This window comes from Ornithorhynchus anatinus, chromosome 10 (genome assembly GCF_004115215.2).
Source record: "Ornithorhynchus anatinus isolate Pmale09 chromosome 10, mOrnAna1.pri.v4, whole genome shotgun sequence".
Taxonomy (NCBI): Eukaryota; Metazoa; Chordata; class Mammalia; order Monotremata; family Ornithorhynchidae; genus Ornithorhynchus; species Ornithorhynchus anatinus.
The window spans coordinates 50,093,379-50,117,881 of NC_041737.1; the positions used below are offsets into that span (position 1 = coordinate 50,093,379).

The following is a 24,503-nucleotide window of genomic DNA, read 5'->3' on the forward strand; positions in this document are numbered from 1 at the left end:
AAGTCACTTAACTTCTCTGTGCCTCAGTTACCTCATCTGTAAAATGGGGATTAAGACTGTGAGCCCCACGTGGGACAACCTGATTCCCCTGTGTCTACCCCAGCACTTAGAACAGTGCTCTGCACATAGTAAGCGCTTAACAAATACCAACATTAATATACAGAGACTGTAAGTCCCATGTGGGACAGGGACTGAGTCCAACCTGACTGTTATATCTACCCTAGCGCTTAGTTAGAGCTTAATAAATACCATTAATAGTAGTATAATTATTAGATTGAAAGGGGAGAGTCATTTATAAAGGTTCAGGGCAAGTTCAGTCAATCAGTGGTATTTATTGAGCACTTACTCTATGCAGAGCATCGTACTAACTGCTTGGGAAAGCCCAGTACAACAGAGTCGGTACACGTGATCCCTGCCCCCCAAGGAGCTTACAGGCTGTAGGGGGAGATCGACATTAACGAAGTCTGGGGATAGGGGAAGTAGTTGAGTATTAGGATAATTGACATACAGAAGTATTTGGGGGCTGGCGTGAGTATCAGGGTGTTTAGGGCTACCCAGTTAAGTTCATGATCAATGCAGAGGGGCAAGCAGATGGGGAAAATAGCAGATAGAGGTTAGGGAGTTGTTGTGAAGGATGGAGTGAAAACACGAGACAAGTATGGCAAAAAGGCCGATAGTCGGAGAGGGAAGAGAATTCATTCATTCAATCATATTTATTGAGCACCTATGCGCAGAGCACTGTACTAAGCACTTGGAAAGTACAATTCTGCAATAAAGAGCGACAATCCCTGGCCACACCGCGTTTAACAGTCTAGAATGGGGGAGACAGACATCAAACAAGTAAACTGGCATCAATATAAATAAATAGAATTATAGAGAGAGAGAGATATAGATATATATGAAACAAAAGGATCTTTAAGTCCATGGTCAGGATTTCCACTTGATTACGGTGTCTTCTGGGCCCCTCGGGAGGCTTCTGAGAAGGGAGATGACATGATCAGAACAACTCCAGAGGAAGAGCCATCTTGCTACTATGTAGGCAGGACTGGATGAGGGTGTGAGAGAGGGTGGAAGTAAGAAATTTTACAAGACCTCACAGGAGTCCAGAGGAGAGGCAGTGAGGGCGCATACCAGGACTGCGGTATGGAAACAGAGAGGAAGGAGCATTTCTAAGAAAAACTAGTAATAATAATTATTGCTGTGGTGATTGTTATGCATTTTTTATGTGCCACAGTTCAAGTAGCTACAGATGATTAGGTCAGGATGATGGAGAAACAGCATGGCCTAGTGGAAAGGGCACAGGCCTGGGAAGTCAGGGGTCCCGGGTTCTAATCCCGGCTCTGCCAATTGCTTGCTGGGTGACCTTGGCGAGTCACTTCACTTCTCCGTGCCTCAGTGTCTTCCACTGTAAAATGAGGATTAAATACCTGTTTTCCCTCCTACTTAGATCGTGAACCCCATGCGGGGCAGGGACTGTGTCCGACCTAATTAACGTGTACCTACCCCAGCACTTAGAATAGCGCTTGGCACCTGGTAAATGCTTAACAAATGCCATAAAAAGCCCCTCCCACATGGGGCTCACGGTCTAAGGGGGAGGGAGGCCAGGTGTTTTACCACCATTTACAAAGGAGGACACCGAGGCACAGAGTAGTGAAGCGATTTACCTAAGATCCCAGAGCAGGGAAGTAGCCGATCGAGGATTAGAACCCGGGTGGCCTGACGACCTGGACTCTACCTACCAGGCCACACCGTGCGTCGCGAAACCCGGCAGCCGCTGCGCTTTGCCTTGTCCGAGCTGGAAAGAAAATCCATGTTTACGTGAAACGAGGTCCAGGATCGGGTGAAAATCGGTTTCTGTTTGCCCAGAAGGCTCCAGGGCTTTGATGAACCTTTCCAAGTAACCTGGAGCGAGATTTATATCCATAAGGAAAGCTGAGCCGCGGCATATTTTGCCTGGTCTTGGGTCAGCTTTCATAACAAACATTTCTCACTCCTCGAGACACGCACTCGTTCCCTTCCCAGAGCAAGCTCTCCACACCCATCACGAGCGGCCCCCTCCCAAGCCGAAGAAAGACCCCCATTGTCGGGCTGTTGTTATCAGATTCAGAGTCTCGTAGACATAAATAAATAGAAGGAAATACTGTAGCTGTTGTCATCTTTCATACATTTTATGGTCCTCTGAAACTTCTTGATGATTGGAAATTTGAAATGAAACCCTCGATTCCCTTGGAATAGCAGGCAGATTTGAGAGAAAACATCCTCTGGGCACGTATGGGGTCCATTCCCAGAGCTTCACGGCGAAAATTTCTCTTTTCTGTGTTTTAATAGCATTGTAGCAAACCTGAGTTATGGTTCAGCAAGGCTTTCATTCCAAACTGCTGTTTCCACAAGCCTTGACGTGATTTTCAAAAGAAATTATTTCTAGCGTAGCAATTGTGTCTCCTGTGATCGCTGCTTAAAGATTACATTTTTTTTTTCTTTCCTCTAAGGATACTACCTGAAATTTCCTCGTCGGGGAATCAGAAACAGCTGAGCACAAGTCTTGTGGGTTTGGGAATGGATGTACAAGTAACAGGGTGGAAGATACCGGCTTTGTAGATGTTCATATTTTTCAGAACCTGACGGGTCCCTGTTCTTCTGGAATGGTCTGGAGGCAGGAAAATGGATTAGGTGTCTTCAGAAATCCTTTCTAGCATAGAGATGTGGAATATATTTGACTTCACTGGTGGATAGGGAGCGTGCACACGCCTACTCGGACAGCACGGTGTAGCGGACAGAGCACGGGCCTGGGAGTCAGAAGGTCATGGGTTCTAATCCCAGCCAGTTGGACAGGTCACCTCACTTCTCTATGCCTCAGTTACCTTATCTGTAAAATGGGGATTGAGACCGTGAGCCCCGTGTGGAACAGGGACAGTGTCCAACCTGTTAAACTTGTATCTACCCCTGCACTTAATAAAGTGCCTGGTAGATAGTAAGCGCTTAACAAATACCACCACCCCACCCCTTTTTCTCTCCACCTGACTTTCCGCCTTGTCAGACACCATCCAGAGCTCCCTGGGGGGATTTGACCCATATATTGTGGAAGCTTAGAAAAACCTCTGTAATTCTGATGCTATAAGCCCAGTACAGATCTGAAGATCCCAGGGTTTACCACCCTGGTAAGTAACTCCAAAAACGAGCTCCAAAATGCCTTGTTACGTTTACCCTGCTCTTGCTTCAGCAGGCGGGGTGAGATGTGAGTAGCTCTAAGTGCAGATTGAAATCACAGTCGGTTCATTTTCTCCCTGGGCTGAAAAGCAAGCTGTACATTATTTCGCCCATTTCCCACTTACTAGATTTCATTCACAGGATGAGAAATGCGATTAACGTCTTTGAGGAGGCTTGGATCCAAATCAGACGTACAAGTCAAGGATTTGGAAATCAAATGCTGCGGATTCCCACTCTGCTTGCAACTTTGGCAGCTGTTTGTAATGAGTCTGGTTCTCACCCCTGCGTAGGGAGAGAGCAGCCTATTCCAAGTCCCCAGATAGGGATAACTACCACAGAGAGGAGAGAAAATGTGTTTCCCCACTCCTGCACACAACACAAGGAAATTTCATCACGCACTTGATAATAATTATATACTAATGTATATTATAATTATTGTCGTGGTATTTAGGTGCTTATTATGTTCCAAGAACTGTACTAAGAAGTGGGGTAGATTACAGTTCAGCCAGGTCAGACACAAGCCCCTCCCTCATATTGAGCTCACGGTCTGGGTGGGAGAGAAACAGGTACTTAATCCCCATTTTACAGAGGAGGAAACTGAGGCCCAGAGAGGTTAAGTGCCCTCTCCAAGATCACAAAGCAGGGAAGAGTCGCAGAGCCAGGATTAGAAGTTGGGTCTCCCGACACCCAGGCCTGTGCTCTTTCCCCTAGGCCACCCTGCCGTTCAGGCCCGCGCACCTGAGAGCAAACCGAGGGCGGTTATTTGTCCGGTTTTATACCGGACAGTCTGGTCATCGGCTTGTCAGTCCCCCGTCTGGTACTGCTATAGTGCCGGGAACCTTCATGACCAGTATTTTGTGGGCAGAGAATGTATTTGCGAAGCGCTTACTATGTGCCGAGCCCCGTTCTAAGCGCTGGGGGAGATACAGGGTAATGAGGTTGTCCCACGGGAGGCTCACAGTTAATCTCCATTTTACAGATGAGGTAACTGAGGCACAGAGAAGTGAAGTGACCTGTCTGTTTGTTATATTATAATCTTCCAAGGGCTTATTAGAGTTCTCTGCACATAGTACGCGCTCGTACAAAAACTTCGATTGAATTTTAAACCACCAACCTTCCTCTGCTGTGGCTCCAGCTGCCTCCTTCTGCAGCTTGCCAGTTGTGGAGACTGTGGTGTCCGGGTTTACAAGGATTCGGGATACCCCATTTCTAATTCCAGCTCTGCCACTGGCCTGCTGTGGGAGATCTTGGGCAAGTCATTTTGCAATAATTGCTAATTATTAATAATTATTCATAACAGTGATTCATAATGGTATTTGTTAAGCGCTTACTATGTGCAGAGCACTGTTCTAAGCGCTGGGGTAGACACAGGGGAATCAGGTTGTCCCACGTGGGGCTCACAGACCTCATCCCCATTTTACAGATGAGGTAACTGAGGCACAGAGAAGTGAAGCGACTTGCCCATAGTCACACAGCTGGCAAGTGGCAGAGCCGGGATTTGAACTCATGACCTCTGACTCCAAAACCCGGGCTCTTTCCACTGAGCCACGCTGCTTCTCTTGTAAGCTTGTATTCATAATAATAATTGTGGTACCTGGTAAGTGCTTACTATGTGCCAAACTCTGTATTAAGTGCTGGAATAGATTCAAGGTAATCGTGCCTGATGGAGTCCTTGTCCCACATGGACTAAGAGGGAGGGAGGATAGTTATAATAATAATAATCGTCATATTTGTTAAGCACTTACCATGTGCCAGGCACTGTACTAAGTGCTGGGGTAGATACAGAGTAAACAGGTGGGACATAGTACCTGTCCCACGTAGTGCTCACAGTCTTAATCTCCGTTTCACAGATGAAATCACTGAGGCACAGAGAAGTGAAGTGACTTAATAACGTTGGTATTTGTTAAGCGCTTACTATGTGCCGAGCACTGTTCTAAGCGCTGGGGTAGACATAGGGGAGTCAGGTTGTCCCACGTGGGGCTCACAGTCTTGATCCCCATTTTACAGATGAGGGAACTGAGGCACAGAGAAGTTAAGTGACTCGCCCACAGTCACACAGCCGACAAGTGGCAGAGCTGGGATTCGAACTCATGAGCCCTGACTCCAAAGCCCATGCTCTTTCCACTGAGCCATGCTGCTTCTCCAACCCAAGGTCCCCAACCTCTCTTAGTCTCCTGTTCCACATCTGTAAAATGGGGGAGGAATTAGACTGCAAGTCCCGTGAGGGACAGGGACTGCGTCTCATCTCAAGACCTTCAATCTACCCCAGGGCCTAGCACACGGTGTGCACTTAATACGTGCCGTAATCACGATCAGACTTTTAAAGATCCTTGCAACCCTTTCTCGTTTGAGCCGTGATTTGGGGAGGTTGGAGGGTTTGGAGAGAGAGCAAAAGGGTTTATCCCACCCACTCACCAGCCCCTGCTGTAGCAAGAGCGGGCTGCTAGGAATTAGGGAGTGAGTTCATGGTGGGAAGGAATGTGTCCGTTTGTTGTCATATTGTACTCTCCCAAGTGTTTAGTACAATGCTTTGCACAGGGCAAGCACTCGAGAAGCAGCGTGGCTCAGTGGAAAGAGCACGGGCTTTGGAGTCAGCGGTCATGGGTTCGAATCCCGGCTCGGCCACTTGTCGGCTGTGTGACTTTGGGCAAGTCACTTAACTTCTCGGTGCCTCGGTTACCTCATCCGTAAAATGGGGATTAAGACTGTGAGCCCCACATGGGACAACCTGATTCCCCTCTGTCTACCCCAGCGCTTAGGACAGTGCTCTGCACGTAGTAAGCGCTTAACAAATACCAACATTATTATCATTATCATCATTAAATACGATTGATCGAATGAATAGGGAGGGGAGAAGTCAGAAAGAGCCTGTTTCTGGCATCCTCCAGGGCCTGCCCTCGGCCCCCCTCTAATAATTAATAATAATAATATTGATGGTGTTTGTTAATCTCTTACTATGCGCCAAGCACTGTTCTAAGCAATGGGGTAGATACAGGGTAATCAGGTTGCCCTACATGGGGCTCACAGTCTTTATCCCCATTTTACAGATGAGGCAACTGAGGCACAGAGAAGTTAAGTGACTCGCCCACAGTCACACAGCCGACAAGTGGCAGAGCCGGGATTAGAACCCATGAACGCTGACTCTCAGGCCCATCCTAGTTCCACTAGGCCATCCTGCTTCTAATGTGAGGGGGTACACAGGCAATCCTGAGTGTGGTCAGCACACCTGCAGGGATCCGTGCCAGACAGGGAACCAGATTCCCTGGGGTCTTGCCGTAGCCTCGCTGAGATTCAGGGTCCCGGGGCGCTCACAGGGGGCCGAGTCTCCGGGACCGTCCGGAGCCGCTAGGGTGTCACCGTAGCCCCCTCTCAACAGCTCCCAGGTACGCAGGCTCCGACTCGCCCTCATCCACCCCCCCCCCCGGCCTGCAGCTTTTCCCTCCAGTGTTCCCCACGCCCCCGCAGCGGGTGGGACGGCTGCCAGTTCCCAGGTTCCCAGGCAGAAGCATAAAGGAGACGGCTTCTCCCAACTGGCCGCTGGAGTCGGCCCTCTTCCCCCGGATAAGCAGATGAACACGATGGACAAGAGCCGGGGGACCTCTTGTGGGGAAGGCTGCCTGGGCATTTGAGGGTTTGACATTTGAGGCTTCCGTGCCCTCCAAAGCGGGCAGTGTCGACTGTAAATTTGGGCACCGGCAACCAGGGCACGATTTTAAGCCTCTCCTCAGGCAGTTGGAACTGCCCACAGGTCTCAGAAATTTCATATTCCGGCTGCCCGTTTCTTTGGGTCCCCGGGATCGAGGGTATTCCAAAGATTCTCTTACTATTACTTGAGTGTCTTAGTAAGGCAGCAGGATCGCCGGAAAGGGGAGGACGCTTGCCTTTTCTAAACAGTGTACGCGGCTTCCTTTTATGGTCAGACTTGCGCACTCGGTATTCCACTGAAGGTCAGAGACACAGATAAGGATGTGAGGCTCCCAGACCTTCCCTGCGGTGAGGCATCCCTCGGGATGTGCAAGGCGGCTGCATTAGGCATTAGAGGTTTAGAAGAGAGGCATTAGAGGTGCGACTGAGAGGAGATGCAGATCTTACCACGGGGTAAAAGAATAGGAAGAGAAGCAACGGGGCCTAATGGAAAAAGCGAGGACGTGAGAGCCAGAAGATCCGGCTTCTAATCCTGGTTCTGCCACTCGTCTCCTGGGTGACCTTGGGCAAATCTCTTCACTTCTCTGGGCCTCAATTTCCACATCTGTACTATGAAGATTCAATACCAGTTTTCCCACCCTTTTAGATTGTGAGCCCTATGTGGGATAGGGATTGAGTCCATCCTGATAATCTTGTGTCTAATCCAGCACTTAGTACAGTGTTGGGCACATAATAAGCACTTAGACTGCAATTTATTGTGTTCTTCTGGAGGCCGATTGCCTGCTTTGCATTACGTCGGCTGCCAGGCCTTCCTTAGGGCCCACCTGATTTCTTTTAGGTCGTGGTCCCGTGGTCTCCTGCAAGTCTCTTTTGCCAGCGCCTTTTGGCCCCAGAGTAGCTTGTTAGGTCTACTTTCTGACCAAGTCAAGTGGAAATTTCAATTAGCCATAAGGAAAAGAGCCTCTGAAGACCTGGGTTCTAATCTGCCACTCACCTGTGGAGTGACCTTGAGCAAGTCACTTAACCTCACCGTGCCTCAGTTCCCTCAACTGCAAAATGGGGATTCAATACCTATTTTCCCTCCTATTTAGAATGTGAGCCCTAGGGGGGGATCTGATTATCTTGCATCTACCCAATGCTTAGTACAGTGCTTGGCACATAACCAATACTACAGTCATTATTTAAGTAAGCTGATCCTGCAGGCCTCCTTGAGGCCAGAAAGGCACATACGGTGAGAGGAGATGGAGTCCCTGTTCTGAAGATCAGGCCGACATCCTTAAAAATTGATCCTTGTTAACTGGTCCCCCCAGTCAGGGAGGGGCAAGGGAAGGAGGAGGTAGGTTTACTGAATAATAATAGTAATGGTATTTGCTAAGCACTTACTTTACAAAACGACGGGGTAGATACAAGATAATCAGGTTGGATACAGTCCCCGTCACAGACTAAGTAGGAGGGGGGATAAGTAACGTGGCTCAGTGGAAAGAGCATGGGCTTTGGAGTCAGAGGTCATGGGTTCGAATCCCAGCTCTGCCACTCGTCAGCTGTGCGACTGTGGGCGAGTCACTTAGCTTCTCTGTGCCTCAGTTACCTCATCTGTAAAATGGGGATTAAGATTGTGAGCCCCACGAGGGACAACCCGATTCCCCTGTGTCTACCCCAGCGCTTAGAACGGTGCTCTGCACATAGTAAGCGCTTAACAGATACCAACATCATCATTATTATTATTATTATTGAATCGAATCTCCATTTTACATATGAGGAAACTGAAGCCCAGAGATGTGGTCACTTTCCCATGATTCCCCCAGTAGGCCGAGGCAGGATTAGAATCCAGGTCCTCTGGTTCCCAGACAAATGCTCTTTCCACTAATCCATGACGCTCCTCACTACATCTTCATCGAGGGATTTTATTGATTGCTTACTGTGTGCAGAACACTTTACTAAGCATTTGGGAGAGTACAATATCACAGAATCGGTACACAATGAGCTTAAAGTCTTAAGGGGGAGACGGTTGATTATATCAATAAGTAATTTATAGTGTATAGCTATGCGCAGAAATTGACGTAGCTTAAAATGTCTGTGAAGAAGGACCCAGAGCCATGCATTTTGGGAAGTAGATGCCCCAGAAGTAGGATCGATGTGAGGGAAAAGGGAGCGGTTTGAACTTTATTCAGTAATCCTTAGAGCATCATAGGAAGTGCCTGGGAGGGTACCATGAAAGTTAACGGTGCAGTCCCTACCCATGAGGAGCTTACAGGCTAATAGATCGCCTCCTTGCTTCTGCTGTATAACTCAAGGACAGCCACCACTATGCAGGGTGAACGCTGTAACATCAAAGCTGGAGTGGAAAATGGTAGTTCCAGTCACGTAGCCTAGTGGAAAAAAGCAAGGGCCTGAGAGTTAGAGGATCTGCTTGCCGCTTTGTGACCTTGGACAAGTCACTTCCCTTCCTCTGGGCTTCAGTTCGCTCATCTATAAAATGGAGACAAGATCCTTGTGCCCCCTCCCCCACGTGGGAAAGGGTCTGTGATGCTCCGATGAACGTATTTTGTCCCCAGTGTTTGGGGGGCGGGGGGAGAGGAGGGGAGATCATTCACATAATAGTTGGAGAAGGATTTGCTTGGGGAAAAAAGGGAGCATTCCCTCGTCTCCCCGCACCTTGTTCACCCGGCTTCTTCTCACAAGAGAGATCCCGATCTGAGTTTCCTGGCTGTTTAATGAACTCTAAAAACCTGTTGACAGGCTGGCACGCAGAGACAGGCAAGTGGAGGAGTACCAGGAAAGCCTGGCCCTCGCTGTTTATAGAAGAAAGATGAATGGACAAGTTGGGTCCAGCCCCTCCGCCGCGGGCGAGTTGAAGTCGAGTAAAATATTTTCTAAAAACCTTTAACCGTCGGAGAAAAATGTGCTTCTCCGGTACTGCCTCTCCCCCTGACAGCTCTCAGGTAGATTAACGACCAAAATACCGTATATGCTAGTGTGCCACCCTACCACCAAATCCCTGGGCCTAGAGTTTCGCCTGGAAAACGTGACCGTCCCGAAGTGGGGCCCGGTTGGCCACCCGTGGATTTAAAAATAGAGGTTACGGAGTGGAGCCATTTTGCGAACGAATGAATATATGGTCCTGAATCTTCAGCGTTCTCTTTCTTTCCTGATGTTTTTCAAAGGAGGGGGAGGGCTGGGAGGGAGAGCTTGAAGCTCCTTAAAGGGAAGAAGCCTGGATTTAGGGGAAGGGTCCAGCGTGAGAATGAAAAGACGCCAAGTCTGTTCCTAGTGGAGAGAGCCCAGGAATGGGACTCAGAAATCCGAGGTTCTCATCTCGATTTTACCACGTGTCTGCTGTGTGGCCTTGGGTGAGTCACTTCCCTTTTCTGGGCCTCAGTTTCCATTTGTAAACTGGGGATAAGATCCCTGGGCCCCCTCCCTCGTATGGGAAAGGGACTCTGTGCAACCTGGTGGTATTATATCTACATCTGAGCTTGGTAGAGTGCTTGGCAGAGTAAACCCTGAACAAATGCTGCAATCTATTACTATCATTAGTATTATTATTACTGCTGTCTTGGACATCAGCAAGCCTGAGGAGGGCGGACGCTCGTTACCGGGAACCCTCCGGCCAGAGGGAAGCAGTATGGCCTCGTGGATAGAGCATGGGCCTGGGAGTCAGCCGGACCTCGGTTCTAGTGCCGGCTCCCCAACTTGTCTGCTGTCTGACCTTGGGCAAGTCGCTTCACTTTTCTTGCCTCAGTTACCTCATGTGTAAAATGGGGATTCATACCGTGAGCCCATGTGGGACGTGGACTGTGCCTAACACGATCTGCTTGTATCTCCCCTGGCCCTTAGCACAGCGCGCAGCACATAATAAGTGCCTAACAAATGCCAGGAAAACATACCAAAAAAAAAAAAATGAGGCGGGTCTAACCTGAGCCTGAGGAGATAGTGAAGGGCCAGAAACTGCAGGGGCAGTAGCCACCTGGGTGTTCTTGTGGCATGAACGTGGCCTACGCCTTTCTCAATCCATTAGCTAGCGTTACCGTGTGCAGGTCACTGAATTAAGGGCTTGGAAGAGTACAGTACAATAGCCTGGGTAGACACTATCCTTGTCCACAGAGAGCTCCAGTCTACAAGGGGAGGCAGATATTAAAATAAATGACAGAGCGAGGAGACATCGGAGTATAAAGTCGAGGACCGAAATGCTCTGGGGCAGAGGATGGGTTGAGTTATCAAGGCGCTTCAGGGGTACTGACCTAAGAGCACGGGTGACGCAGAAGGGAAGAAGAATGGAGGTGGGGAAGTGAGAGGTTAGTCAAGGCAGGCTTTCCGGAGGAGATGTGATTTTAGACGGGCTCTGAAGATGGGGGTGTGTGGTCTATTGGCTATAGAAATGACTGTAATCCCCATGTGGGACAGGAAATGTATCTGAGCAGATTATCTACAGCTCCTCCAGGGCTCAGAAGAGTGCTTAGCTCATAGTAAGCAACTGATAAATAACATTATTATTAGTGTCCTTCCTGCTCTTTCAGGGTTGCACACTGCTGTTTTGTGGTCCTGCACCTCACCAAGGCCTTTCCTGTGAGTCTCAGGTCCTTGACCACTGTCCGAGGCCCGCTCAGTCCATCAGCCCCCCATCTACCTCCACTCCCTGGGCTTATGGGACATGTTATCTGAGTTGTGGCAGCAAGCAGCCCAAGAGTGGCGGTGTAGTGGCTTTCGGGGGACTGGGCCTGCCCCCAAAACCTAGCCGGACCCCACTTTCTTCCCCCACACGAACCCTCCTTCCCCTTCCGACCGTCCAGGCAACGGAGAAAACTAACTCGGCCCTGAGTTCTCTGTCTCTCCCCTCCCCACCATTTCTCCTCCTGGTGATCGACCTTTAGTCTCTACCCGGGGAGGGCAGTTTCTCCCAACCAGAGAGGAATATCTGGGGAGTTAGGGGGTTTTGGTTATACAGTTCTCCGCTGAGCCTGATTCAACAGAGATCAGAGGCCGGGAGAGCAGTGTTTAGACTGTCTCGTTATCGATGAGATTAAACAGGGCTGGTTTATTTTCCATTTTAATGAGTCTTTTTCCAACAGACCCAAAGCTCACATACAGTGCCTTTGTTGGAATAAGAATCTCCATAGGGGACTGCCCAGCCCCATGAAGAGCACCAGCGACTGGTGGGGTGGTATTTTTAGCCCTGCCCGTTGTTTAGGCTAATAAATTCTTCTACCATCCTCATTTTCCAGTCTGGGTCCCCACTGCCGGTCTGCCAGGCTGCCCTTGCTTTCTCGGGAAGATCTGGGATCCCGGCGAAGCGGTTCTGAGGTCCCTATCCAGCTATTTCCACCTTTGAGCTTTGGCCCTCCCATAGTTCTTCATAATCCTCGGACCCTGGAAATGCGTAGAAGATGACGTCCCAAGCTGCCGCTAGAGACAGGGTTACCGAACGAGCCCCTCCTCCTGTCTGGGCCCGCAGCTTGTATTGTGCTCTCCCAAATGCTTAGTACAGTACTCGGCATGTAGCGGGTGCTCAGCAAATACCACTGATTGGTTAACTGATGCAGGAAAATAATGGTAGCGTTTGGGAAGTACTTACAAAATGGCAGGCACCGGGGGTAATACACGACAACCAGGACAGAGTCCCCGGCCCTCATGGGACTCACAGTCCGAGAAAGAGGAAGAACGGGTGGTGAATCCCCATTTTACAGATGAGGACACTGAGGCTCAGCAGAGTTAAATGCCTCACCCAAGGTCACACAGCAGGCAAGTGGTGGAGCCGGAATTAGAACCCCGGTCCACCAACTGAAAGCTCCCAACTCCACGGAGCCGGGAGCCGGGCGGGAAACGAACGCACTTCTGAGCCAGAAGAGAAGAGGGATTGAGGCATGCTGAATCATGGGACGTTAAGTGAATCCTTCCCCCGTTTCCCCGGCCCCGCTGGCAGAAAGCAGACCCTCGCCATTCCCTGCTCCCCTTTGGAACGGGCCTCGGGTCCCGTTTGTACAATCAGAGCCACTGGGGGACTTGGAGGGGGTCAGTTGGCCTGGCATCCGGGCCTGGCCTTCACTCATTCTGTAACTGGACCAGCCAACAGAGGGGGAGAAAATGGTCTTTATTTCAAAAAATGGCATTTGTTAAGCACTTCCTGTGTGCCAGGCACTGTACTAAGCACTGGGGCAGCTACAAGCTAGTCGGGTTGGACACGTTTCATGTCCCATGTGGGGCTCACGGTCTTAGTCCCCGTTTTATAGATGAGGTAACTGAGTCCCAGAGAAGTTAAGCGACTTGCCCAAGGTCATGCCACAGACAAGCGGCATTGCTGGCATTAGTTCCAACCCACCCCTCCATCAGAGCTTTTATCGGAGTTAAGACTTGTGAATTACCTGAATGAGATAGCGGTATGCTATCGAAATTTTCAGGAAATTTGAGTAGGTTTCTTAGGTTCTAAACACGTGGGCTGCTTCATTAGCTTTTCAGTCCTTTTCCGTCCACATGTTGTCGGGAGAACCAGGGTAGGGCAAGAAGGAAGTTCTCTTTCCTCCCCGATCCAGAGAGAGCGCTGTGCCATCCTCCAGACCTGGAAGGAGGAGGGTGGGAGCCGGGAGATTGGAAATCACACCTCCTCCAGGACGTCTTCTCTGATTCATTTTTGATCTCCCCAGCTTCTATCCACACTACTGCCAAATCAGGACTTCCATACCAGCCGAGCCCCGGGTACCCGAGTGTGTTCATGTCTCTCCCCGCTCCACCCAGCACTTTGTGTTCGAACTTTTATATTCGTATTACTTCATTTCATCTGTCATTCATTTTATTGACTCCGCCATTAGATGCGGGAATCAGGACTACTAATTCCCTTGTGCCTTCCCCAGTGCTTTAGTACAGTGCTGTTCACACAATACACACTCAACAAATATCACTGAGAGATTGATTAACTAATTGGAAGGGTTCTGCTAAGATTCAGAGACGCAGAGTGGCCTAGTGGATAGAGCCCAGGCCTAGGAGTGAGAAGGAACTGAGTTCTAATCCCAGCTCTGCCACCTGTCTGCTGTGTGACCTTGGGCAAGTCACTTAACGTCTCTGTGCCTCAGTTACCTCATCTGTAAAATAGGAATTAAGACTGTTAGCCCCTTGTGGGACGTGTAACTACCCCAGCGCTTAGTACAGTGCCTGGCACATAGTAAGCACTAAACAAATACCATTAAAAAAATTGGGCACTGAATAATTTGGAGTCAAGAAGGTCATCTGGAACCCTCCTGTTTCAGGATATCGGGAGGTTGTTTCAGTGCTCTCTTGTTGACCCAAAAAATATTCCTAAAATGTGATTAATCTGTGCTAAGCACTGTTTCACTGTGCTAAGTGAAACAGTCCCTGTTTCACCCAGGTTTCACCGTCTAAGGTATTGAAAGCCTATTTACAGGTGAGGAAGCTGATGAACAGAGAGATTAAGTGACTTGCCTGAGGTTCCGCAGCAGGCAAGTGGCAGAGCCGGCTTTAGACCCCAGGACTCCCGATTCCCAGGCCTGTGCTTTTTCTGACAGTTGGGGTGAGATCCCGTAAGAGAAGTTCGTAAGCGAAGCTGTCAAGCCTAAGAGAAGTTGTCAGTGTTCAAAGTCACTCAGGACGAACTCACTAGAGAGTCCCACAGAAGGAAGGGCAGCTTTACATCGGACAGCCAGAGTAGAATTTTCTGTTGCAATGGGAAGGAAGTTTGCAGGAAAGTAAATCTGACATTAGCCTAGAAGGGCCGGGAATTCTGAAATGCCCAGGAGAGTCTCAGATTCCTCCAGCCCCCTCTGCCCTGTAACCAGTCCTCGGGAGCTAAATCGATATCTCAGATCAACCGCTTTAAAGATTGGCACGAGTCATCAGCGGCTTTATAAAAATAGCTTTTCATTTATTTTCTCCTTTGTTGTCTTTCTGAAGCCTGCAAATGTAAAGAGCTTGCCAGATGGGGTTTGTCCTCTCCCATGCGAGACGCTGAATTTGTTTTTTTGCTGTGGGTTGGAGCCGACCGGAAATCTGACTGAATTGCTCTCCGCTAATAAGTGAGGAAGTAGAGGCCTTGAGCTGCTTCTCCCGTCTCAGCCCCAATCACCGAAGGAACTAGGAGAATCACGAAGTCCAAAAAGAGCCTCTTTTTGGAGAAGGGGGGAATGTTGGAGGGTTAGGGTCCTGCAGGAAGGACCTGGGCCTAAAACCCTGTGAGATGGATGGGTGTCTGCTTTAGTCTCAGTGCTCTCCAGGGAAAAAGAAAAAAATAAATTGGAGGCAGGACTTTTCCACAGGACTGGCATTTCTTCTCAGCCCAGATGCAAAAATACTGGGAACATCTGTATCCTTTTTCAGTTGTAAAGTTTTCCTGCAGATGAAATATCCAGAAATATCGAGGGTGGACAGAATCAGCTTGTGTTAGAGAGCTGGGTAATTTGGAGTGTGAGGGCCCGGATCAGGATGATGTAGATTTGAGAAACAGGGCACCTGCACCGTGGCCATTCTGCCTTTTCCTCCCTCAGAAGTTCTAGGGTGATCCCCGTGCTTTAGTGTCTTTTACGGCATTTTCTGTTTCTGATGTGACTTGGGGTTTCTAGCCTGCTCTCAGAAATGAGTGCTGAAAGGCAATCCTGGTCCTGATAGCAGAGGCAAATAGTTCGTGATGTACGTCTGCGTGGCGGTTAGATGTAGGGAAGGGGCCCGGTTCTCCCCAGCTTCATTCAGTCCTATTTACTGAGCGCTTACTGTGTGCAGAGAACTCTACTAAGTACTAAGGAGAGAACAGTGCAACAATCAACAGATACATTCTCTGCCCACAACGAGCTTACGGTCTAGAGGACCTTTCCAGGGCCCTGAGACTGCTCTGCAGAGTACAGTAAAGTTAGTAGACATGACTATAAGCTCCTTAAGGGCAGAGATCCTGTGGGGGCCCTCACTTCCAGGCACCAAGACCCCTGATTTGAAAGCAATGCCTGCGTCCACGGGGACCCCGGTGTCGGGTGACACCGGTGGCGGAGCAGCTACGAAGGTTCTGCCGGGTTCCGCGAAGAACCTCCGCGAGTGTGTCCTTATGACCCCGTTGCTTTATGGTACTTTATGGGCTGGGTAAATGGCTGTCAGAATTCGTTAGTGGCCCCTCCTCCTTCCCTTGAATCTCCTCACCCATTAGGATGGAGCCGAAAACCCTACTCCAGTGCCAGCCATGAGCTCTTTTCACTCGCAAAATCTGTCAGGAAAACGCTCATTATTTTCAAAGACATGGCAACAGAACTGTCCCCAGCTGGGAAAATAACCCTGGTGGATAATTATAGTAATTATGGCATTTATTGAATGGTATTTATTAAGGGGTAGGGAGAGGCCAGTATCTTATCCCCTTTTTGCAGATGAGGAAACTGAGGCCCAGACAGGTCAAGTGTCTTGCCCCAGGTTTCTCAGCAAGAGAGTGGCCGAGCTGGGAGGAGAACCTGGCTGGGTGTCCTGACTCCCAGCCCTGTGCTTTTTTCTACGGGGCCCCGCCGCCTGACCAGCTGAGAAAATAAACACGTATTATTCGGAAACTTCCAGCGAACACCCGTTTTTGCCAGGCTTCCAGCTTCCATCTGGGTTTTCTAGCGATCCAATGGGTCTTCAGTTCCCATGTCTGGGCACTGCGCGGAGAGGCCGAGGGAGACAATGGATCCCAAAACGAGAGACCACGGGGGTCTGGCGGCTAACATCGTGCCCATCTCTCGCAGTTCAGCAAGAATGCCCTGAAGCCTCTTCTTGGTGGTGGCCTAGGCGTCACGGGGTCTCACATAGCCTCACGGAATCCAAAAACTGGAGGGTCATCTGGTCCAGCCCCCAGTCTCTGAGAGGGTGAGCCACCGAAATGTCCCAGATAGATGGTTCCCTGTCCTTTCTTTAAAGTTGCAGAGTGGGAGACTCCACAGAAATAATAGCTATAGTATTTATTAAGCTCTTACTGGGTGTGGAGCACCGTGTTAAGCACTGGGAGAGGATACACTGGTGGGAATTAGACACATTCATTGTTTCTTACGAAGTTCCCAGCCTCCCCTCCTAGCCCACTCCAGTGTTTTATCAGCCTGACCTCTGGGAAGTTCTTCTGAATGTCTAACTTAAACCCTTCCTGCTTTATTAAGCCCGTTGCTTTGTTCCCAGCCCTCGGCGGACATGGAGAAGAGCTGGTGGGGATTTTATCCATGAAAACTCCTTCCTGATCATGGAAGCAGTTATTAAGATGCTTCTCAACTCTCTCTTTTCCAGACTAAACAACCCCAACTTCTTTAGCTTTTCCTCATTGAACCTATTTTCCAACCCTTTGATCATTTGTGTTTCTCTTCTCTGGACCCTCTCCAGTTTCTCTGACTTTTTTATTTAAGGGCGGTGGTGACAGGCAGACCTGGTTGGTTCTCTCACCAGGGTCTGAATAAGGTGGAGTAAGGCAGAATGGGAGTTCTTCCCTAGGCTTACCCTGATGCATTTCTATGGCTCTACAATTGTGAATGCAGATTTATGATGTCTTTGGAGGTAGCTTTGGCCTCCCTAGAATAACACCTCCCCTGGATCAGGAACCCCACCAGCAGAGACGGAGGATCGGTGTTCATTCAACATATTTATTGAGCACGCACTGTGTGCAAAGCACTGTACTAAGTACTTGGGAGAGTATTCAGACCCGTATTTTCATGAGTCATCTTGCCAAAGAAATTCTCAGTCTGGACACTGCTCCCAGTTAACTTTGAAATCCAGGAAGATCCATAGCTGTGTTAACATTGACCTAGTCTGCATGGAAATAGACTTCGCAGGTAGATTGTATTTTTTAGTGGTATTTCTTAAGCACTTACTGTGTGTCAAGCACCGTTCTGAACTCTGGGATAGGAACAAGTTTATCAGTCTAAGGGAGAGGCATGGGGAAAGTTCAGAGCCGGCCGAGTTTGAGGAGAAAGGAAGTGATTAGGACTCAGGAAAAGCCGGTCTTTTTCTGAACCTAGGATCGTCAAGTCCGGCTCCGGTTTTCAGAATACTTTGGGGATTTGTCTAGGAATGCACAGGTCACCGCTTTTCAGAGGTTTAGAGGAGCCTTCTCCAGTCCAGCCTCTTTCTCCAAATTATTCCGGGTCAGGCAGTGGCTCCGGCAAACAGCCGAGGTAGCTGTCCAGCGAAATAACACCAGTTCAGGATGGCCCGGCGCTTCCTATGAGAAGGAGCTCCATCGAGATAAGAGAACCACTAAAAGGAAGAAAGAGAATCCATCAATCAATCAATAGTATTTATTGAACATTTGCTATGCACAGAGCACTGTACTAAGCACTTGGGGGAGCACAATAAACAGAATTATGCCCATAATGAGCTTAAAGTTTATATGAGGAAATGGGTATCATCTACCCCACAGGAGAGAAGTCCAAGAACAGCTTGTCTCCACCCATTCTGGTCTTTCTATGTCTGCATTGACTGTCAGCTTTGGGGGGTTAAAGAGTGGAAGAGCATGGAGTGGAAAGAAAGCGATTGAGCGTCTGGCTTTAATTCATTTTGTAACGATGACCAGAGGGCAGCGGCCTGTGTGGTATGTGGAATTAAATGGAAGGAGACAAAATTTGGACCCGAGTCCCAGTTTTGCTTTGAAAACAATGAACTAAGCTGAAACTGCTTTTGGCCCGGGAGGGTCCCGATTGGGTAGGGCGGCAGGGACCCCGCTGACAGAGTAGCAGCCATTCCAAAACCCCTCAGTGACTCGCAAAATCTGAAAAACAAGAGCAGGGCCACATACTCGATGTAGACATAGAATATCCTATTCCAGGAGGACAAGTGCTTTTTCCTCCAATGTAAACTGTCCCCGGTTATGCACGTATCTGCTTCTGAGGGTCTTCACGTGCAATGGAAGGCAGTTGGAGGGTGGGTCTGGGGGGAGTGTGTGTGTGTTGGGGGGGGAGGGGTGTTCCGAGTGCAAAATGGGTCCCTGTTCAGAAGAAATTGAGCATCTGAATTCAAACTTCTTCCTTGTGGAGCTCTCCCTTCTCTTCCAAGGAGCTTAAAATGCTTGGCGTGTTTCTCTCACTCCCATCTGCATCCTTATCCATTCCCCATGCCAAGTTTATAAAGGGCACAGGGAGGTTAGGGTTTGACTGCACGATGGAAGATGAGCAGAGATAAAATCCTAAATTTCCTCATTCCCAGATCACTAGACCTCTCTGCCCCCTAACTAAGGGAAACTTGGAGCTGCATTTGCGTGTTGGGCAAGGGGAGGGTTCTGAACCAGGAAGCCCGATTTGTTTTCTTGTGCGGGCCTTGGTTCTCTGTAACTTTTAGTGAAAGGGACTGAAAATTGTGTGCGTGTGTGTGTAGGTGTTCCACGCACTGAAGGAATGAGATGGCGGGGGGGATTAAGAGAAGAAAAGAATCAAGAGATAAATGAGCAGAGACAAGTTTCGGGGGGACTCATTATTATTATTACCAGTAGTAGTAATAATAATAATAATGTGTATTTGTTAGGCACTTATAATGTGCCAAACATGGTAATAAGCACTGAGGTAGACACAAGACAGGTTGGACATAGTCCCTGACCCATATGAGGCTCACGGTCTAGGTAGGAGGGAGAACCAACATTAACACTCCATTTTGCAGATGAGGAAACTGAGACCCAGAGCGGTTACATGACGTCCTCTAGACTGCAAGCTCACTGCAAGCAGGGAACGTGTCTACCAACTCAGATTGTACTCTCCCAAGCGCTTAGTACCGTGCTCTGCAGACAGTAAGTGCTCGATAAACGTAACTGATTGCCACTTTGAGCAAGCACTGGGCAGACGCCGGTAGTTAAAAGGGAATGTCCGAGCACTACCTGGATTGGTTCTGTTTTTGTTGTGATGGGTGATTGTTTGCACTGAACTATTCCAACTCTTCTCTGGTCTCCCTTTGCCCAGTGACTGGTAGGGGGTTAGAACGTTGCCCAGAACAGCGAATTCTCACCTCACAGTTCCACTGCTCTGGGGTAGATGTTGGGTCTGTTGTGGCAGTTAGGGAGCTTAGGTTTGTGGCTGTACTATACTCCTCTCCATGGTACTCTCCCGAGTGCTTAGTACAGCGCTCTATACAAAGGAGCAGTATTGCTTAGTGGAAAGAGCACGGGCCTGGGATTAGCTGCGTTCTATTCCCAGCTCTGCTAACTGCTGGCTGTGTGACCTTGAGCAAGTCTCTTACCTTCTCTGTGCCTGTTGCCTCAATTGTAAAATGGGAATTAAATCTTCCTTCCTCTTACTTAGACTATGAATCTCACGTGAGACAGGGACTGTGTCCAACCTGATAAACGTATGCCTACCCCAGTGCTTAGAACAGTGTTTGACACATAGGAAGCGCTTCACAAATACCATAAACAATACCGTAGGTTGAACTAATTCCTTCAGCCCATGACGATTCACTCAAGTGGACTCAAGCAGCTCCCTCAACTTCGGGTTATCTGCGTATAACTTGGTCCCCTCCTCCCTTTTTTAAAAATGGTATTAGTAAGTGCTTATTATGCACCAGGCTCTGTTCTAAGCACTGAGGTAGATTCAAGGTGATCAGTCCCACGTAGAGCTTACAGTCTTAATCCCCATTTTACACTTGAGGTAACTGAGGCCCAGTGAAGTGACTTGCCCCAAGTCACACGATAGACAAATGCAGGAGCAGGGATTAGGACCCAGGTCCTTCTCTAGCCACTGGCCCTCGCTTCCCCTCTGTGGATCACACACAAAACGGATTGCCTGCCCTTTGGCTTCTCAGGGAAGAGGTTCTTTTCTCTACCATGTGAACCCACAGAGGGAAGCATATTTCAGACCGTCGGGTCTCCCACTCCACGGCGGACGGGAGCAAGTCACGTTGAACACATCCGGCACAGAGAGACCCATCACGGTCGCTCTTCCGATCATCCTCTTTATGGGATTGTCCAAAGATGACCTCTATCGGAGGAGCCGGGGCGTCTGTGGTCCGGTTAAGTAGCGGTTACGGAGAGGCCTCCTTCCCATCTTTCCATGGCCGGTCGTACAGCAGAGATGCGCCGTACAGATGTGCTGGAGGGAGAGTCAGGACCCAGGCCCTCACAACTGGGTCCTGAAGCCAGGAAAAATATTATCCCTCTTTGCACTGTTTTGCAACGCTCTTGTGCTTTGTGGGAAATTTCATGGGTTGGGTCGGGGGAGGGGACAGAGTGGGGGAGGCGGGAGGAAGAAGCGAAACTTTATAGATCAACAAATGGGCTTGTTTGTGGTGGCTCTGTCCCAGAAACCTGTTTGGGGGATGATGAATGCCCAGATTTCCATGAGATCTCCGGGCCCTCACCCGTGGGGCCTCCGGGAATGGATCCAGCAGCATAGATAACATTTTCGGCCTCTGCTGGGTAAGATTTTAACCTCCGTTGGCTTCCCCACTCCTTCTCTCGAGTCACAGCCCTGTGGGTGACAGACGGATACCTCCCAGCTATTGTAGGACCCAACCTCGGTCTTCTTGACAAGAACCAACTGGTGGGAAAAATGACCAAAAGGGGGCAAGGGCATCTTCAGTGCCTGGACCCAGGACAGGCCAAGAAGGCAGTGAAGTGGTGTTGTCCGGATTTCAAAACTCCAGAGTTTCCTGCTCTTTGCATTTCGAGGTGGCAGCTGGCCTCCCACCGAGGTTGCCAGGTGCCAGCTTTAGGCATCGAGAGTCCATCGGCCACCCTGAGCGGGCGAAGCCCACCAGCCCCTCCCTCCGGTGCCCCGCCTAGGGGAGAGATGTCATCTGGACTCTCGCCTGAACCTGGGACATTTCTCCAGGGGGAATCTCTGGGCTCCGACTTACGTTCCCCTCCCGGAATCCCATGGGCACTGGCGCCGCTTGCGAGCCGTGGGAATCGGCCATTGGAGCCAGCGCTTTCGTATTTCCATAGGTCATTGCTCCCTCGACTTCAGGCCCTCTATCGATTGCCTCTCTTTATTATCGTCTGAACAATCACGTGACTTGAGAGGACCACCAAAAGCCCAAGGGCAGTGGCACTTGAAAAAGTCAGAGACAGGATGGGCCTCAGAATATCCTACATGGGCCCCTCAAAGGAAAAGAACTGGGGGGCCCATAGTCTCCCACTCCTGAGGGTACACCATTCCGTTGAAATTGAGGTAACCAGTTGATGGGGCAGGAAAGCTGGGAGGGGACCAAGAAGAATGAGGCTAGAAGTCTGTTTGCATAGATGCTGGGAAGTGTCTTTCTCCCATCCCTACCTCTCTCCAGAGCATCCCGGTGTCTGAGTGGAGTTTTGGAAATCTTTCTCATCTGGTGGACCAGAAAGTCAGTGAGATGCAGTATGGTCTCATGGAACAAAACCTGAGGCTGGGAGGTCGGGACACCTCAATTCCAATCGCAGCTCTGCACCTGGCCCGCAGGGTGACCTTGGGCAAGTCACTTAACCGCTCTGGGCCCAAATTTCCTTATCCAGAAAATGGATGATAATATTATACCCCTCCCAACGACACAGAGCTGTTGGGAGGGTGTAATGTGATGACTGTTGGAAAGGTGTTTACTAAGCGCTGGGAAAGATACAGGCTACATTGCTGGGTAAGTAAGCGTTTAATGAATATCATCATCATCATGTCGGGTTCGAGTTATTTCGAGCTCTTGAAGGCAGAGACTGTGTCTTTCATGGTTTCTTTTTACAGAGCTCAGACTCCTTTGAGCCACCAAGAATAGAGCCATCCCAATCACGTAATACTAAATAATAGTTGAGGTAATACCCGTGTATGTGTGTGTATACGTATATATATATGTGTGTTTATGTATATATATATATATGTGTATGTGTGTGTGTAAACATATATATATATACTTTTAAATGGTATTTGTTAAGTACTTTGTGCCACTGGGGCAGATGAAAGCTAGATAGGGTAGACACAGTCCCTGTCCCACATGGGACTTAATTCCCATTTTACAGATGAGGTAACTGAGGTGCAGAGAAGTGACTTGCCCAAAGTCACACTGCAGACGTGGCAGAGCTGGGATTAGAACCCAGGTCCTTCTGCCTCCCAGGCCCGTGCTCTATCCACCGGGCCACGTCTCTTAGTATTCCGACCCAAGCATCCACCCCCCGCTTCGGGAGGGAACAGAGCGGCAGCCCTGCAGGATGGAAATGAGGGAAACCACCCAACCTGGGCTCAGGGGAGCGGAGTTCCTCGGGCAGGGGGCTCCGTCCTCTCCGGTGTTCACCTCTGCTCTTTGCCCGATGAGAACAAAATGCTCGTTAGCTCGGAAGAGTCTCAGGCCTCAGAGTTTCCTCTCTCTTACGGAGAGAACCTCCCATGGGGTGATCATTCTTACCTGTCGAGGCGAGAGGTTCAGTCCTCCAGCGAAGGCGGGGGTGGGGAGGGCCTGCCGCTCTCAGATGACGTCTCCCACGCCGGCTCCCACCACAGCCGAGATCCACCCAAAGCACTAATGATAACAGTGGTATCTGTTAACCGCTTACTGTGTGCCAAGCACTGGGCTGAGCCCTGGGCTAGTTACCGTACCGTCGGGTCTGACACGGTCCCTGTCCTACGTGGGGCTCACAGTCTAAGGGAGAGAGTACAGGTATTCGAGACTGAGGTGCAGAAAAGTGAAGTGACTTGCCCAAGGCCACACACCAGGAAAGTGGCCGAGCTGGGATTACAACCCAGGTCCCCTGACTCCCAGCTCCTTCCACTAAACCACCCTGCACAGATCAGGCTCCCCTTGTTCCGGCTCAGTGAGAGAGCTCTGGACCCAGGTGGCACTTGGATTTGCTCCCTTTATTCATTCAATTCAATTCAACAGTATTTATTGAGCGCTTACTGTGTGCAGAGCACTGTACTAAACGCTTGGAACGTACAGTTCATCCCTCCCTCATTGCTTCTATCCATATCTGGAATTAATCGATATTAATGTCTGGCTCCCTATCTAGACGATGAGCTCGTTGTGGGCTGGGAGCACCTCTACTCTGTTATATTGTAGTCAGTCGGTTGTGTTTGAGTTCTTACAGTGTACAGAGCACTGTACTAAGTGCTGGGGAAACCCATAAGTGCTCAATAAACACGATCGATTGATTTCCCCCTTCTAGACTGTAAGCTCGTTGTGGGTAGGGGATGTGCCTGTTTACTGCTGCACTGTACTCTCCCAATAATAATAATAATAATGGTATTTGTTAAGCGCTTACTATGTGCAGAGCACTGTTCTAAGCGCTGGGATAGATACAGGGTCATCAGGTTGTCCCACGTGAGGCTCACAGTTAATCCCCATTTTACAGATGAGGGAACTGAGGCCCAGAGAAGTTAAGTGACTTGCCCACAGTCACACAGCTGCCAAGTGGCAGAGCCGGTATTCGAACCCATGAACTCTGACTCCCAAGCCCGGGCTCTTTCCACTGAGCCACGCTGCTTCTTCCAAGCACTCAGTACGGTGCTCTGCACACAGTAAGCACTCAGTAAGTACAGTTGAATGAATGAATGAATGAATCGATTAATCCCAGCTCCTTAGCGGGCCGTTTCAACTCGTTACCCCACGGGGAGGGACACACGTCTCTCGGGGGAGCGTGGGACGGGAACCCAAGCACGTCCCGCTCCGGTCAACAGGGGCATCTCCACCCACGGGGTGTCTGGTGTTGAAATTCCATTCCGCGCATCTTTCCTTAGGTCAAAGGGGAAAGGGGTCTCTCTTTTCATAGTAGGAACGTGTTG

At 49.5% G+C, this 24,503-nt stretch overlaps 1 protein-coding gene and 1 long non-coding RNA gene across 2 annotated transcripts in view; one reads left to right on the forward strand and one right to left on the reverse strand.

The window, feature by feature from the left end:
* Window positions 1-24,503, forward strand: part of CALD1 (caldesmon 1) — a 118,757-nt gene that overhangs the window by 29,575 nt on the left and 64,679 nt on the right.
* Window positions 17,419-23,347, reverse strand: LOC114814524. Its single transcript, XR_003762313.1, has 2 exons — window positions 23,131-23,347; window positions 17,419-18,045 (listed from the first exon to the last, which is right to left on the reverse strand). It is a non-coding gene; the product is annotated as an uncharacterized LOC114814524 (long non-coding RNA).